The sequence below is a fragment of the Lithobates pipiens genome, unplaced genomic scaffold (genome assembly GCF_037356315.1).
Source record: "Lithobates pipiens isolate NorthernLeopardFrog02 unplaced genomic scaffold, aLitPip1_a1.2 Scaffold_22, whole genome shotgun sequence".
Classification (NCBI taxonomy): Eukaryota; Metazoa; Chordata; class Amphibia; order Anura; family Ranidae; genus Lithobates; species Lithobates pipiens.
The window spans coordinates 15,553,618-15,567,840 of record NW_027507784.1 but is presented as its reverse complement, the minus strand read 5'-3'; the positions used below and the strand labels follow the sequence as shown (position 1 = coordinate 15,567,840).

The following is a 14,223-nucleotide window of genomic DNA, read 5'->3' as shown; positions in this document are numbered from 1 at the left end:
ATGAATTTAATGAATTTGTGAATATACAAATTTTCTAATTTACAAATAGACGGATTTACGAGCATGCAAATTTTCTAATTTACGAATGTTACGGATTTATGAACATACAAATTCTCTAATTTATGAATGTACAGATTTACAAATATACAAATTTTCTAATTTATGAATGTACGGATTTACGAATATACAAATTTTCTAATGTACGAGTGTACGGATTTACAAATATACAAATTTTCTAATGTACGAGTGTACGGATTTACGAATATACAAATTTTCTAATGTACGAGTGTACGGATTTACGAATATACAAATTTTCTAATGTACGAGTGTACGGATTTACGAATATACTAATTTTCTAATGTACGAGTGTACGGATTTACGAATATACAAATTTTCTAATTTATGAATGTACGGATTTACGAATATACAAATTTTCTAATGTACGAGTGTACGGATTTACGAATATACAAATTTTCTAATTTATGAATGTACGGATTTACGAATATACAAATATTCTGATGTACGAGTGTACGGATTTACGAATATACAAATTTTTCTAATGTGCGAGTGTACGGATTTACAAATATACACATTTTCTAATGTACGAATGTACGGCTTTACGAATATACAAATTTTCTAATTTATGAATGTACGGATTTACGAATATACAAATTTTCTAATGTACGAGTGTACGGATTTACAAATATACAAATTTTCTAATGTACGAGTGTACGGATTTACGAATATACAAATTTTCTAATGTACGAGTGTACGGATTTACGAATATACAAATTTTCTAATGTACGAGTGTACGGATTTACGAATATACTAATTTTCTAATGTACGAGTGTACGGATTTACGAATATACAAATTTTCTAATTTATGAATGTACGGATTTACGAATATACAAATATTCTGATGTACGAGTGTACGGATTTACGAATATACAAATTTTTCTAATGTGCGAGTGTACGGATTTACAAATATACACATTTTCTAATGTACGAATGTACGGCTTTACGAATATACAAATTATCTAATTTACGAATGTACGGATTTACGAATATACAAATTTTCTAATGTACGAATGTACGGATTTACGAATATACAAATTTTCTAATTTACGAATGGTACGGATTTATGAACATGCAAATTTTCTAATTTACAAATGGTACTGATTTACGAACATACACATTTTTTAATTTATGAATGTACAGATTTACGAATATACAAATTTTCTAATTTACGAATGTACGGATTTACGAATATACAAAATTTTCTAATGTACGAGTGTACGGATTTATGAATATACAAATTTTCTAATTTCCGAATGTACGGATTTACGAATATACAAATTATCAAATTTCCGAATGTACGGATTTACGAATATACAAATTTTCTAATGTACGAGTGTACGGATTTACGAATATACAAATTTTCTAATTTAGGAATGTACGGATTTACGAATATACAAATTTTTTAATTTACGAATGTACGGATTTACGAATATACAAATTTTCTAATGTACGAGTGCACGGATTTACGAATATACAAATTTTCCAATTTACGAATGTACGGATTTACGAATGTACAAATTTTCTAATTTATGAATGTACGGATTTACGAATATACACATTTTCTAATTTACGAATGTACGGATTTACGAATATACAAATTTTCTAATGTACGAGTGTACGGATTTACGAATATACAAATTTTCTAATGTACGAGTGTACGGATTTACAAATATACAAATTTTCTAATGTACGAATGTACGGATTTACGAATATACAAATGATCTAATTTACGAATGTACGGATTTACGAATATACAAATTTTCTAATGTACGAATGTGCGGATTTACAAATATACAAATTTTCTAATTTACGAATGTACGGATTTACGAATATACAAATTTTCTAATGTACGAGTGTACGGATTTACGAATATACAAATTTTCGAATGTACGAGTGTACGGATTTACGAATATACAAATTTTCTAATTTATGAATGTACGAATATACAAATTTTCTAATTTACGAATGTACGGATTTACGAATTTACAAATCTACCAATTTACAAATTTACGAATTTACTAATTGCGATCATAATGAATGACCCAAAAAATGAAAAAAACAAAACAAATGAAATGAAAACAATAAACAAACAATTTTTTTGGCAGTGCACATGTCTACTTATTATAGGCTTACCTGTGGGTAAAAATAACAAAGCGGGCTTTACTGTCACATTAAAGAACTAGTTGTGGCCATTGCAAAGTAAAACCTAGCTATCCCAGGCAAGTTTACAGGTATCTCCCTCTTTAAAGACCTTTAATGGTGAATAGGCCTTAACAGAAATAAAAACTTTACAAAATGACAAAATCTCATACAAATGGGGCTTCCCCACAAACTTACTGATGTCATGGTAGGGCACAACGTTCCCCATCCTAGCCTATGCTGCCCATTGTTCCTGTTTTTTTTTTTTAAGAACGTTATTAACTGTTCTTTGTTGTTCTCTTATGTTCATCCAGGCGCACAGAGCAACCTTCGCTTCTACATATCCATAAACGATACACCTTGGACATCCTCAGAAACGTTATCGAATGGCCAAGAAATCGTCACGCTGTTCCCGACATTGTACCTCCCATAGATCTATCCAGCGTCTACGTGATGTCTAAACATCCAAAGGTACTTTGTTTTATTTTTATGTTTACAATACTTAAACTGTTGCTTCCCTTCGGGCCTCTTAATAAATTAGAATGCATGAGAAAATGGGAGAAAGAAATAGAGAATCCAATTCCAGTAATGGAATGGGAAAAGCATTCTCAGTAACACATAAAACATCAGTAGCGGTCAAACATCAAGAAAGAAACTATAAAATTATAATGAGATTGTATTGGAAACGCAGTAGCCCTGAATAGAATTAATAAAAAAAGGCAGAGATCTGTTGGAGATGTCTTATGCCCCGTACACACGATCGGACATTCCGACCACAAAATCCGTCAGATTTTTTTCAGATGGATTTTGGCCCCAACTCGTCTTGCATACACACGGTCGCACAAAGTTGTCGCAAAATCCGATTCCTTCGGAACGAGATGACGTACAAAACATACGATGGGACTACATGGAGGCCACTAGCCAATAGCTTTCGTCTCCAAAATTTTTCTGAGCATGCGTGCCACTTTGTGCATCAGAATTCTCTACACACCATCGGAAAAAGTCCAATCGGATTTTGTTGTCGGAATATTTTAGATCCAGCTCTCAAATTTTTTTTTCCGGCGGAAATTCCGACGGGAAAAATCCGATGGAGCCCACACACGATCGGATTTTGCCAGATTTTTGACTTTTTCCGTCGGAATTTCCGACAACAAATGTTGGATGTGAGCTTGTTGTCGGAAATTCCGACCGCGTGTAAGCTCCATCGGACATTTTCTGTCGGAATTCCCGACAACAAAAATTTGAGAGCTGGATCTCAAATTTTCGAACAACAAAATCCGTTGTCGGAAAATTCCGATCGCTCGTGCACAATTCCGACGCACAAAATTCCACGCATGCTCGGGATCAAGCGGAAGGAGCCGCACTGGCTACTGAACTTCCTTTTTCTAGTCCCGCCGTACGTGTCGTACGTCACCGCGTTCTTGCCAATTGGAATTTCCGAAAAGATTTGTGCGACCGTGTGCATGCAAGACGAGTTTCAGCCAACGTCCTTCGGAAATAAATCCACGGTTTGGTTGTCGGAAATTCACGTGTATGCATTAAAGAAAAGGGGTGATACATGTCTGGTACGGTGGTGAGAGACTTTTGGTACAGTATATTTGAACTATATCAGAAGGTGTCAGGTATTGAAATACAGCCAAGTGCCAATGCTGCGATATTATCTATAATGCCAGGATCAATAAAATGAATAAAAATGGATGTCCTTCACCATACGACAACGGCCGCCAGAACAATAATTTTTCCCGAAAATGGTGAAAAACAAAAAGTCCTACAATAGAGGAATGGATTTGTGAACTGATCAAAATACAATATATAGAGGAACAAATAAACTGAGAGAAAAACACAAGAAATCAAAGGCCAATAATAGAAGAAATTGTTTGACCAGGGCAGTTACACAAAGTAAGGAGTTGTGCCACATCCAGTATCAAAGAACAAAAGAGGGGTCCCCTATATGATGGACTTTTAAGGCACGAATTTTAACAAAAGGATTTAAGTTGTCGTATGTGCGTATTTATGAAACATTTCTTAAAGTGAAATAGAAAAATTATAAGACATTAAAATGTATAAAAACATGAAGTGTTTAGACATCTGTTAATACTAATACAGTATGTCATTTCACAGTATAATGATGCGGTTTCTCACACCCCGACGCGTTTCGGAGTCTATAATGTCCTCCTTCTTCAAGGCTGAGAACAAGGAGAAACCAGATGTTTAAACCGTGTATATCGAATACTTCAAAAACTTTTAAAGCAAATGGGAGGAATTTCGGTCCTCAACATTTATGATGCAAAATTTAGGATAATACACCATCCCGGAGACAGGAGAAATAGACAATAGTACACATTTTATTTATTTATTTATTATTTTTTTGAGGTATATGGTATTTTGAGTGGATGAATGGATCATAAAATAAAATGTGGTCCTGTATAAAAGGACAAAACAAAAGATATAGAAGAGGATGATGGATTTAAAGAAATGATTTGTCAGGGATATGGGTTAACATGCAGAGTTATAACATAAAATATGTATAAATTGTCTATAAAATTAATAAAAAATGACTGAAAACAATACTTAAAGCGGGAGTCCACCGGGACTCCGCGTTTTTTTTTTTTTTTTTTAAAAGCCAGCAGCTACAAATACTGCAGCTGCTGACTTTTAAATAGTGACACTTACCTGTCCAGCGCGCCCGCGATGTCGGCACCCGAAGCCGATCGCTCACTCGGCTGCCGGGTCCCGCCGCCATCTTGGGTATGGGAATCAGGAAATGGAGCCTTTCGGCTTCATTTCCCGGTTCCCTACTGCGCATGCGCGAGCCGCGCGGCGCAATCCGGACGGTCCCCGCTGCCTCTGGGAGCTGTGTGTTTCCCAGCAGGCAGCGGGGCACTTGCTGAAGGGGGCGGGCGCTTGCGGAACGGGGGCGTAACCTACGCTCGTTCCGCAGAGAGCTAGCCCGGAAGTGGGTGCAGTTACCTGGATTATCCAGGTAACTGCACCCCCCTCCCCCCTGAAAGGTGCCGATTGTGGCGCCGGAGGGGGGGGGATTCCGATGAGCGGAGGTCCATTTTAGGGTGGACCTCCGCTTTAACCACTTTCAGACCGGACCATTTTGCTGGTCAAAGACGAGACCACTTTTTGCGATTCGGCACTGCGTCGCTTTAACTGACAATTGCGCGGTCGTGCGACGTGGCTCCCAAACAAAATTAACGTCCTTTTTTTCCCACAAATAGAGCTTTCTTTTGGTGGTATTTGATCACCCCTGCGGTTTTTATTTTTTGCGCTATAAACAAAAATAGAGCGATAATTTTGAAAAAAACGCATTATTTTTTACTTTTTGTAATAATAAATATCCCCCAAAAATATATAAAAAAACATTTTTTCCCTCAGTTTAGGCCGATACGTATTCTTCTACATATTTTTGGTAAAAAAATCGCAATAAGCGATTATTGATTGGTTTGCGCAAAAGTTATAGCGTTTACAAAATAGGGATAGTTTTATAGCATTTTTATTAATAATTTTTTATTATTTTTTTTTTTACTAGTAATGGCGGCGATCTGCGATTTTTATTGTGACTGCGACATTGTGGGGGACCCATCGGACATTTTTGACACATTTTTGGGACCATTGTCATTTATACAGTAATCACTGCTATATAAATGCAGTGATTCCTGTGTAAATGACACTGGCAGTGAAAGGGTTAACCAGTGGGTGGCAGTGTAGGGGTTAAGTGTTCCTAGGGGTGTGTTACTAACTGTGGGGGGGTTGGGCTTTCATTTAGTGTACACTGATCTCTGCTCCAATCACATGGAGCAGAGATCAGCATCACTAGTTGCTAGGCAGAATGGAAAAATGTTGTTTATACAGCATTTCCTCCATTCGGCCGCTCCGTGAGACGATCGCGGGGATGCCCGCGGCGTTTGAGTCCGCGGGTCCCGCGACCGGACTCACGGGGGTCCCGACCAGCGCGGGAGCGCGCCGCCGGCGGCGCGCTCCCGATGGCACGGCGGCAACGAATATTGGACGTACATGTACGCCAATATGCCTGCCCGTGTCATTCTGTCGACGTACATCGTCGTGCGCTGGTCGGGAAGTGGTTAAACATGAAATGCATGGCATACAAACTCCCCTGTGATGTGCTTCAAATTTATACAAATAAATGTAATTGAAAAAAAAAAAAAAAAAAAACAGTATCCCTCCCAAAAGATCAGTGCTACAAAAGAAAATATATTCTCTGAAAAGAGAAATCCTTTTTGCTCAGGAAACCCTAATTTTTTTCTTGGTGGCATTGGCCAGATTCACATTGGAATAGTGTTAATTTTCCAGTATGGATGTTTAAAATTGTATACTCATCTTTCTGTAATTTTCCTTTCCTGATGCATCCTATGGCAGCACACACATTGGGAGGGGACTCCGCCCCCCACACACAACCTGATAGGACTGGTTAGCTATAAGTTTTGAAGAGAGGTCCAACACAGCATTCTCCTTTTTTTCCCTCACCTGTTAGGATAAAGCTCGGACCCACCCCCCCTTACCGCATCGCCCCAGCTGGGTTCAGCCTCTCCTGGTTGGAAGTCCCTGGCTGTATTGTCTCTAGATGAGCTGTATGCAGGGAACCCCCACTCTGATGGTCTCAGGGGTCTATATGTTATGGCGCCATATAAGCCTTAACCACTTCGGAAGATTTGGCTGCTCAATGACCGGGCCATTTTTTGCGAGTCGGCACTGCTTTGTTTTGACTGACAATTGCACGGTCGTGCGACGTGGCACCCAAACAAAATTGATGTCCTTTTTTTCCCACAAATAGAGCTTTCTTTTGTTGGTATTTGATCGCCTCTGAGGTTTTTATTTTTTGCGCTATGAACAAAAAAAATGCGACAAGTTTGAAAAAAACACATAATTTTTTACTTTTGCTATAATAAATATCACTATTTTTTTTTTTTAAAAGCAGGGAAATAGGAAAATTGTATAATCAACCTTTCTGTAATTTTCCTTTCCTGATGCATCCTATGGCAGGACACAGATGCTCACCCAGTTAAGGTAATAGATACAGAGAATGCTGTGGTGGACTCCTCTTCAAAATTCATAGCTAAACAGTCCTATCAGGTTGCATGGAGGGGCGGAGCCACAACCCAATATGTGTGCTGCCATAGGATGCGCCAGGAAAGAAAAATTACGGAAAGATGAGTATAAAATTTTAAACACCCATACTGGAAAATTAACACCATTCCAATGTGAATCTGGCCAGTGCCCCCAAGAAAAAAATGTGGGGTCCTCATAGGAAATAAAAAGACAGGGCTCCACTTACACAAAAACATATTGCATGTGCTGTCTAGGTGTTTTCCCAAACACCGCATGTATTCACTGTTGCTTTATGTGGTATTCACCGCATAACGCAAAAAACACTTGATGAATACCGGATAAAGCAAAACGCTTGGTACATTTAAGGTGCCCGGCAGCAGCCGGCATCCTTAAAGAGGAAGTAAACCCTGATGAGTTTACTTGCTCTTTCATTCCCTGCAAAGGCAAAGCATAATGGATTACTATGCATCGCATCGCATCACATAGTAATCCATTATGTGTCACTTACCTGACACAGGAGCCAGCGAAGTCACCGCTGTCCACTGTAGTTCTGAGCGTCCATCTTCTTGGTGGGTCTCGCTGCTCCGGCGCTGTAATTCGACGTCATGCGCACGGGAGCTGCCACGCGTGGCATCTTCGTCGTTGACGGTGCCGCGCTCAGTGCGCCTGCGCGCTGCTGTCTTCGGCGCCTACGCCGTAGACAGCGGTGCCTGTCTTTCGGCAAATATCTCCTAAACCGTGTACGTTTAGGAGATATTTCTTGGACCTACAGGTAAGCCTTAATCTAGGCTTACCTGTAGGTCAAAGTGTGTTGTAAGGGTTTACAACCACTTTAACAACCAGTAAACAGCATGGTTGTTAAGGAGCGGATGGTCGCCAAGTCCCTAACAACCAATGAGTCATCAGTTGTCAGATAAAACCTTTCGGATATTCATTATTTTCTAATCAAATTCAAAAATGAATTGAAATTCAAGATACAAAAATATATTTCAATAAATAAAGCAAGCTATAAAAGTGAAATAAGCTGATGATTCCTACATAGTCTGCGGAAAGAAAATAACAGAATAGAATAAAAGACAATAGACAATATAGAATAGAACAGAATATAATATAATAGAGCAGAATAAAAAAAAAAATAGAGAATAAAACAATAAAATAGAAAATAGTAGCACAGAACAGAAAATCATAGACTAGAATATTTTCTGTTCTATATTTTCAATTCTATTTTAGTTTATATTTTCTATTCTATATTTTCCATTCTAATCTATTTCTATTTGCTATTCTATTTGATAGTCTCTATTCCATTCCGTTCTATTCTAGTAGATAATTTCTATTCTATTCTATATTTTCAATTTTTTTTTCCTATTTTTTTTTCTATTCTATTCTGGTTTATTCAGCAGCCTAAGTAGTAATCAGCATCTTATTTCTCTTATATACCTTTTATGGTATTTATTGAAATATGTTTCCATTTCGAATTCAAATGCATTTTCAAATTCAATTAGAAAATAACGAATATACGAAAAAAAATCTGAATATATACAAATCAAATTCCAAAAATGAATCAGCCTTACATAACTACTAATGTAACAAAACATAATTACTAACTTAGCTAATGAATTTTAAATGAAATTAAATAAAAATTTTTTTCATCCTGCACATCTCTTCTCAAATATGTTACTGAACTTGAACAAGGAAGAGGTGACTTGAATATTATTGGAGATCCCACTATGGATTCATCCTCTAGCAATAGGCCGCTTTTCCAATCCCTCAATAATTTCCTACACAAATAGGACCTATAAGATTTCCCGGTGCTGCCACCATGGCTCAGAAAAGACCATACAGGGGGTCCCCAAGTTACGAACCTCCGACTTGCGAACAACTTCTACTTATGAATGGCAGGTTGGCGCCGGCGGGCACATCGGGAAAACATGGACATCCGAATTACGAACAAATCCGACTTAAGAACAAACAGGCAGTCCCTAACTCGTTCGCAACTCGGGGACCCCCTGTACCTTCTGTCTACTAATCTAAGATTTCTACTCCAGAATATACTTTTTTTTTGTAATGGACAAATTGTCACTCCGAAGCATCTCTTCCTCTACAAGGAGTGTAGAGGAAGGACCGAGCCTCTTTCTGAGATTTGGTGTTTACCAGTTAAAAACAGTTTTGCTAGAAAATCACTTAGAACCCCCAAACATTATTTATATTTTTTTCTAACACCCTAGAGAATAAAATGGCAGTCATTGCAATACTTTTTGTCACACCGTATTTGCACAGAGGTCTTGCATGCACACTTTTTTTTGGAAAAAAAAATCACTTTTTCGAATTAAAAAAATAAGACAACAGTAAAGTTAGCCCAATTTTTTTTTTTTATATTGTGAAAGATAATGTTACACCGAGTAAAATTGATACCCAACACGTCACGCTTCAAAGTTGCGCCTGCTCGTGGAATGGGAACAAATGTTATGAGTTACAGAGGAGTTCTAGTGCTAGAATTATTACTCTCGCCATGTAAGTTTAGGAGATATTTCTTGGACCTACAGGTAAACCTTAATCTAGGCTTACCTGTAGGTCAAAGTTGGTTGTAAGGGTTTACAATCACTTTAAGGCAGCCCCGACTCTTGTGCCATGGACTTTATGTTTATTTTCACACCCTGTTAAGCCGCGTACACACAGGCGGACTGTCTGTCCAACTTAGTCCGCTGAAACACATTTCAGCGGACAGTCCGCTCGTGTGTGGGCTTCAGAGGACTTTTTCAGTGGACAGTCTGGCAGACTAAGTCTTTCGGAATTTCCATAATACAGTCCGTCCAACTTTGGTTTCAGCGGACAGTCCGCTCGTGAGTAGGCAAGTTGGACGGACTAAGTTTAGCGCATGCTCAGAAAGGGTTTACACGGCGAAAGGTCGCATTGCAGTGTATTGGACGTCGTATTTCTAGTCCCGTCGTACGTGCTGTACACGTCATCGCGCAAGCTTTCAGCGGACTGTTTGTTCATCGTGTGTGGTCAAGTCCGTTCATTCGAAAGTAGGACGGACTGTCCGTCGGATTGTCTGACGGACTTAGTTGGCCAGACAGTCCGCCCGTGTGTACGCGGCTTTAGGATTATAAACTCATTCTAATTTATGATAAATGTAACACTCTGATTTTCTATTCTACAGGATCACGGAGACGTTGAGAAGAATGAACAGTCACTTTTGATTGCCTGAAATGGAAACATTTATTATGAATTATTGTAACCTTCATTCAAGTAAATCATTTCCTATTATAATATTACCGCCTAATACTCTGGGCACTCACCACCTCTGGGTGTGGGCTTCAGAATGTATCTTGTTCATAAAATCTTTAGCGGGCTCTTGGTATACACATGACCAACTTTATATGACACCCCGAATAAAATGTCTGTGTACTAACTGGGGTAACTTTTGAATGGAAAATAAACAGCAAGCTATTCCTTGCAATGGGATCTTCTCAATCTAACAAATAAACTTGAATTTAATTGTGTAGGTGTGATGAAACCTTTGCTTTGAAGAGATTATGTAGAGAAATCATCCCCAATAAAGAGTTTCCTCTTACACCCCTGAGTTCTGAGAAGAACTGTAATGCCGTGTACACACACACTGACTTTCCCGCAGAAAAGGTCAGACGGAATCATTTCATCAGATATTCCGATCGTGTGTGGGGCTTCATCTTTTTGGGGCTCGACTTTAAAAAAAAAAAAAAATTGGACGGACCTAGAAATAGAACAGGTTTTAAATCTTTCCTACGGAATCAATTCCTATCGGGAAAACCGTTCGTCTGTATGCTGGTCCGATGGACCAAAAACGACGCAAGGGCAGCTATTGGCTACTGGCTATTGAACTTCCTTTTTCTAGTCCCGTCATACGCCATCGAGTTCTAAACTATGGGACTTTGGTGTGATCGTGTGTAGGCAAGTCCGTTTCAGCGGAACTTCCATCGGAAAGACCATCAGTGTTTATTCTGACGGAAAAAACGGTTGTGTGTTTGGCGTAAAAGTTTGGATTCTTCGTCACTTTTTGCCTCATCCAACCAAGTTATTACCCCATAATAAAACATAGAATCCAAGCCCAAAGACTGTTACTTGTGTCTGGGGAAAGTGTGCAAAACACTTGTTGCCTGGCTGTGTAGGAGTGGGGAACCCAATCATCTGCAACCCCTGTGGGGGTAGTGCTACACATGTAGCAACCTCTTCCTAGGTAAGTGCTAGAGGTATATTTTTGGTGAGTGCAGGTACATTTAGGCAGGCATAGCTGGAAGCAAGGCCTGTTTGTTTTGATCTGCATGGGCTGGGAATGGCTCAGAGTAGGATGGTGACTCAGAGATAGCATCACTTCACTCTCACCTCCATTTACCTTCTAGAGGATTCTAGAAGAGAAGAGGGGAAGAGAGGTGGAGCTGCCTGGGGTATTCTAAGAAGCCCTGACCAATCCCCAACCTGGATTGGCAAGGGGCAGGCCTCCTTAAATACCTGGAGTCTGCCCAGCTGGGGATGAGTTGTCAGGTGGAAGAACTGAGGATGGAGTGCTAGGCTTTCGGGGCCTTTGATTGCGCTCCCCATTCTGGGGGGGGTGACCTTCCGCCTGGGACTTGGGTGTGGGAAGGATCCCTTCAAGAATGCATGAAGGATGTGGACAGGAGGCACAGAGAGGAGTCAGAGAGGACAGCAGGAGCTAGTACTGCTGGGCAAAGCCTCAGGAGGGAACCACTGGTGTGTGTGGCCAGGAGGGTCAGTGAGTGAAAGGCACAGTCTGGAGGACTGGGACACACGCCTGAGAAGACTGGGAGTGTGCAGTCTGGGATGGGTGCAGAGCCAGCAGTGAGAACTGTGATGTCACAGGCAGTGGAGTCAGGCATCTACGGCCAGGGGGGATGGCAGGGCCTGAAAAGGGCTTATTAGGAGCAGTAGTCCACCATAGGACAGCTAGCATAAAGACTTCCTATTAAATTTTTGCTACATTAATTGGGCCCGCAGTCCCTGCCTGCAAATGGCAATTACTGAGGTCTGACTGAGTCAGCATTGGGCCTAACTAGTGCTAGCTTTACCTGGACGTGAAGTGTTGTGTAGGAGAGAGAGCGATAAGAACAGTCTGCAACAAGTGTTGTGCTGAAGAAGATTGGAGCTGTAAAGTTTTTTCCAATGGATTTTGGCCGAAACCTGTGTTGCATACACATGGTTGCACAAAGTTGTTGGAAAATCCGTTCGTCCCCAAGGAGGTGACCTACAAAACGTACAATGGGACTACGTAGAGGCCAGTTGCCAATAGCTTTCATCCCCAAATTTATTCTGAGCATGCGTGCCACTTTGTGCGTCGGAATTCTATACACACGATCGGAAAAAGTCCGATCGGATTTTGTTGTTGGAAAATATTAGGTCCTGCGCTTAAATTTTTTCCATCGGAAATTCCAATGTAAAAAGCCTGCTAGAGCCCACACACAATTGAATTTTCTGACAACATAATCCGACTGGACATTTCCCTTCGGAATTTCTGAACGCGTGTACAAGGCATAACAGTCAACCTATTGTTCATTCTACTGGGCATCCCATATATTCCCTTTCCAAGTTCAAATCCCTCAATAAAAACATAAAACAAATATATGGACTGTTTATTGTTTCCAATGTGATTGGGAAGTGAATTCCGGGCTGGGCGGGGTGACAGGGGGGCCACAACTTTCAGCAGCCCCTATGGGGGTTCCGCTACACACACATAAAAAATAGTATTCAAAAACAACAGCTGATGAAAAAAAAAGGGCCAATGACCCCCAATGAAGGGTGGTTTGATTTGTTTATCACAAAAAAAGCATCCTTCCTATATCGGTAGACATACTTTGCTAGGTATGTTTTATAAATCCAGGTAACTCTTTGTATTTTGTTCTTGTAGCAAGGCACAAACCCTCAGTCCTAAACAATCAATGGCACCTGCTACAACAGTGGCATAGAGTGGGTTGCCAGCAACCAGGGCAAGGCAAGTATTGTGCCCCCTAACCCATGGACTGTTAGCACTTCTTGAGTCCCTTCCACCAGAATACACAGTATATATGATATGTAGTAGAAAAATGTGTGCCTTACTTGAGTTCCCCGTATGCTCAGCTTTCTCATCCACTCCATGTACCTTCCTAAGTGAATACCCCCACTCTATACCACACCTCCTCTTTGTGCATCCCACCTTCTTCATCCCCTCATTGTGTCCTCTAACTCTTTATATCCTCCATTTTGCACTGCAGTCTCTCCACTCTTAATCAATTTAACCCCCCTACCTTTCCCCAAGCTCACTGGTAATTGGAAGAGTTCCAGTGCATGGCATACCAGTTGCCAGGGGTCACAGGGAGGAGGGAGGGTAAAAGAGGAAAAAGAAGGAGAGATTGGAGCCGTCCTCCACTTCATAAAGCAGTACAGTACCACATACAATCACTCTCCACAACTCGGATCACCCTGACCTAGAACTGCCCAGCCTGACCGGCCCAAACAACATAACAGAAAGAGAGAGAAAGCAGGGGTGTGCCACTGACAAGACCAGGGCAGGAGCAGACTGATCTCCAGCTCCTTGTACCCCAAATCCTTACTAATTTTGCACCCACCCAGGGCAACCGCACCTGCGGCCCCGCCTGTGTTACGCAACTGTGCTAGAACCCATTCCAATAGCTGAGATATAAAGACAAATAATCATTATATGCTTTTTTTTAATGATTAACCAGTTCCCGACCAGCGCACGCCGATGTACGACGGCAGAATGGCACGGGCAGGCATATTGGCGTACAGGTACATCCAATCTTAAATGCCGCCCTGCCATCGCTCGCGTGCCGCTGGTGGCGCGCTCACTTGCCGGTCGGGACCTCCGTGAGTCCGGTCGCATACCCGCGATCGTCTCACGGGGCGGCTGAACTGGGAGATGCCGTTGTAAACAGCATCTCC

The 14,223-nt window shown here is 40.6% G+C and overlaps 1 long non-coding RNA gene across 1 annotated transcript; it reads left to right on the top strand.

The window, feature by feature from the left end:
* The first annotated feature begins 2,535 nt into the window (after positions 1-2,535).
* Positions 2,536-12,905, top strand: LOC143923337 (uncharacterized). The gene is made up of 2 exons (XR_013261717.1): positions 2,536-2,688; positions 10,454-12,905. It is a non-coding gene; the product is annotated as an uncharacterized LOC143923337 (long non-coding RNA).
* Positions 12,906-14,223: the final 1,318 nt, after the last annotated feature.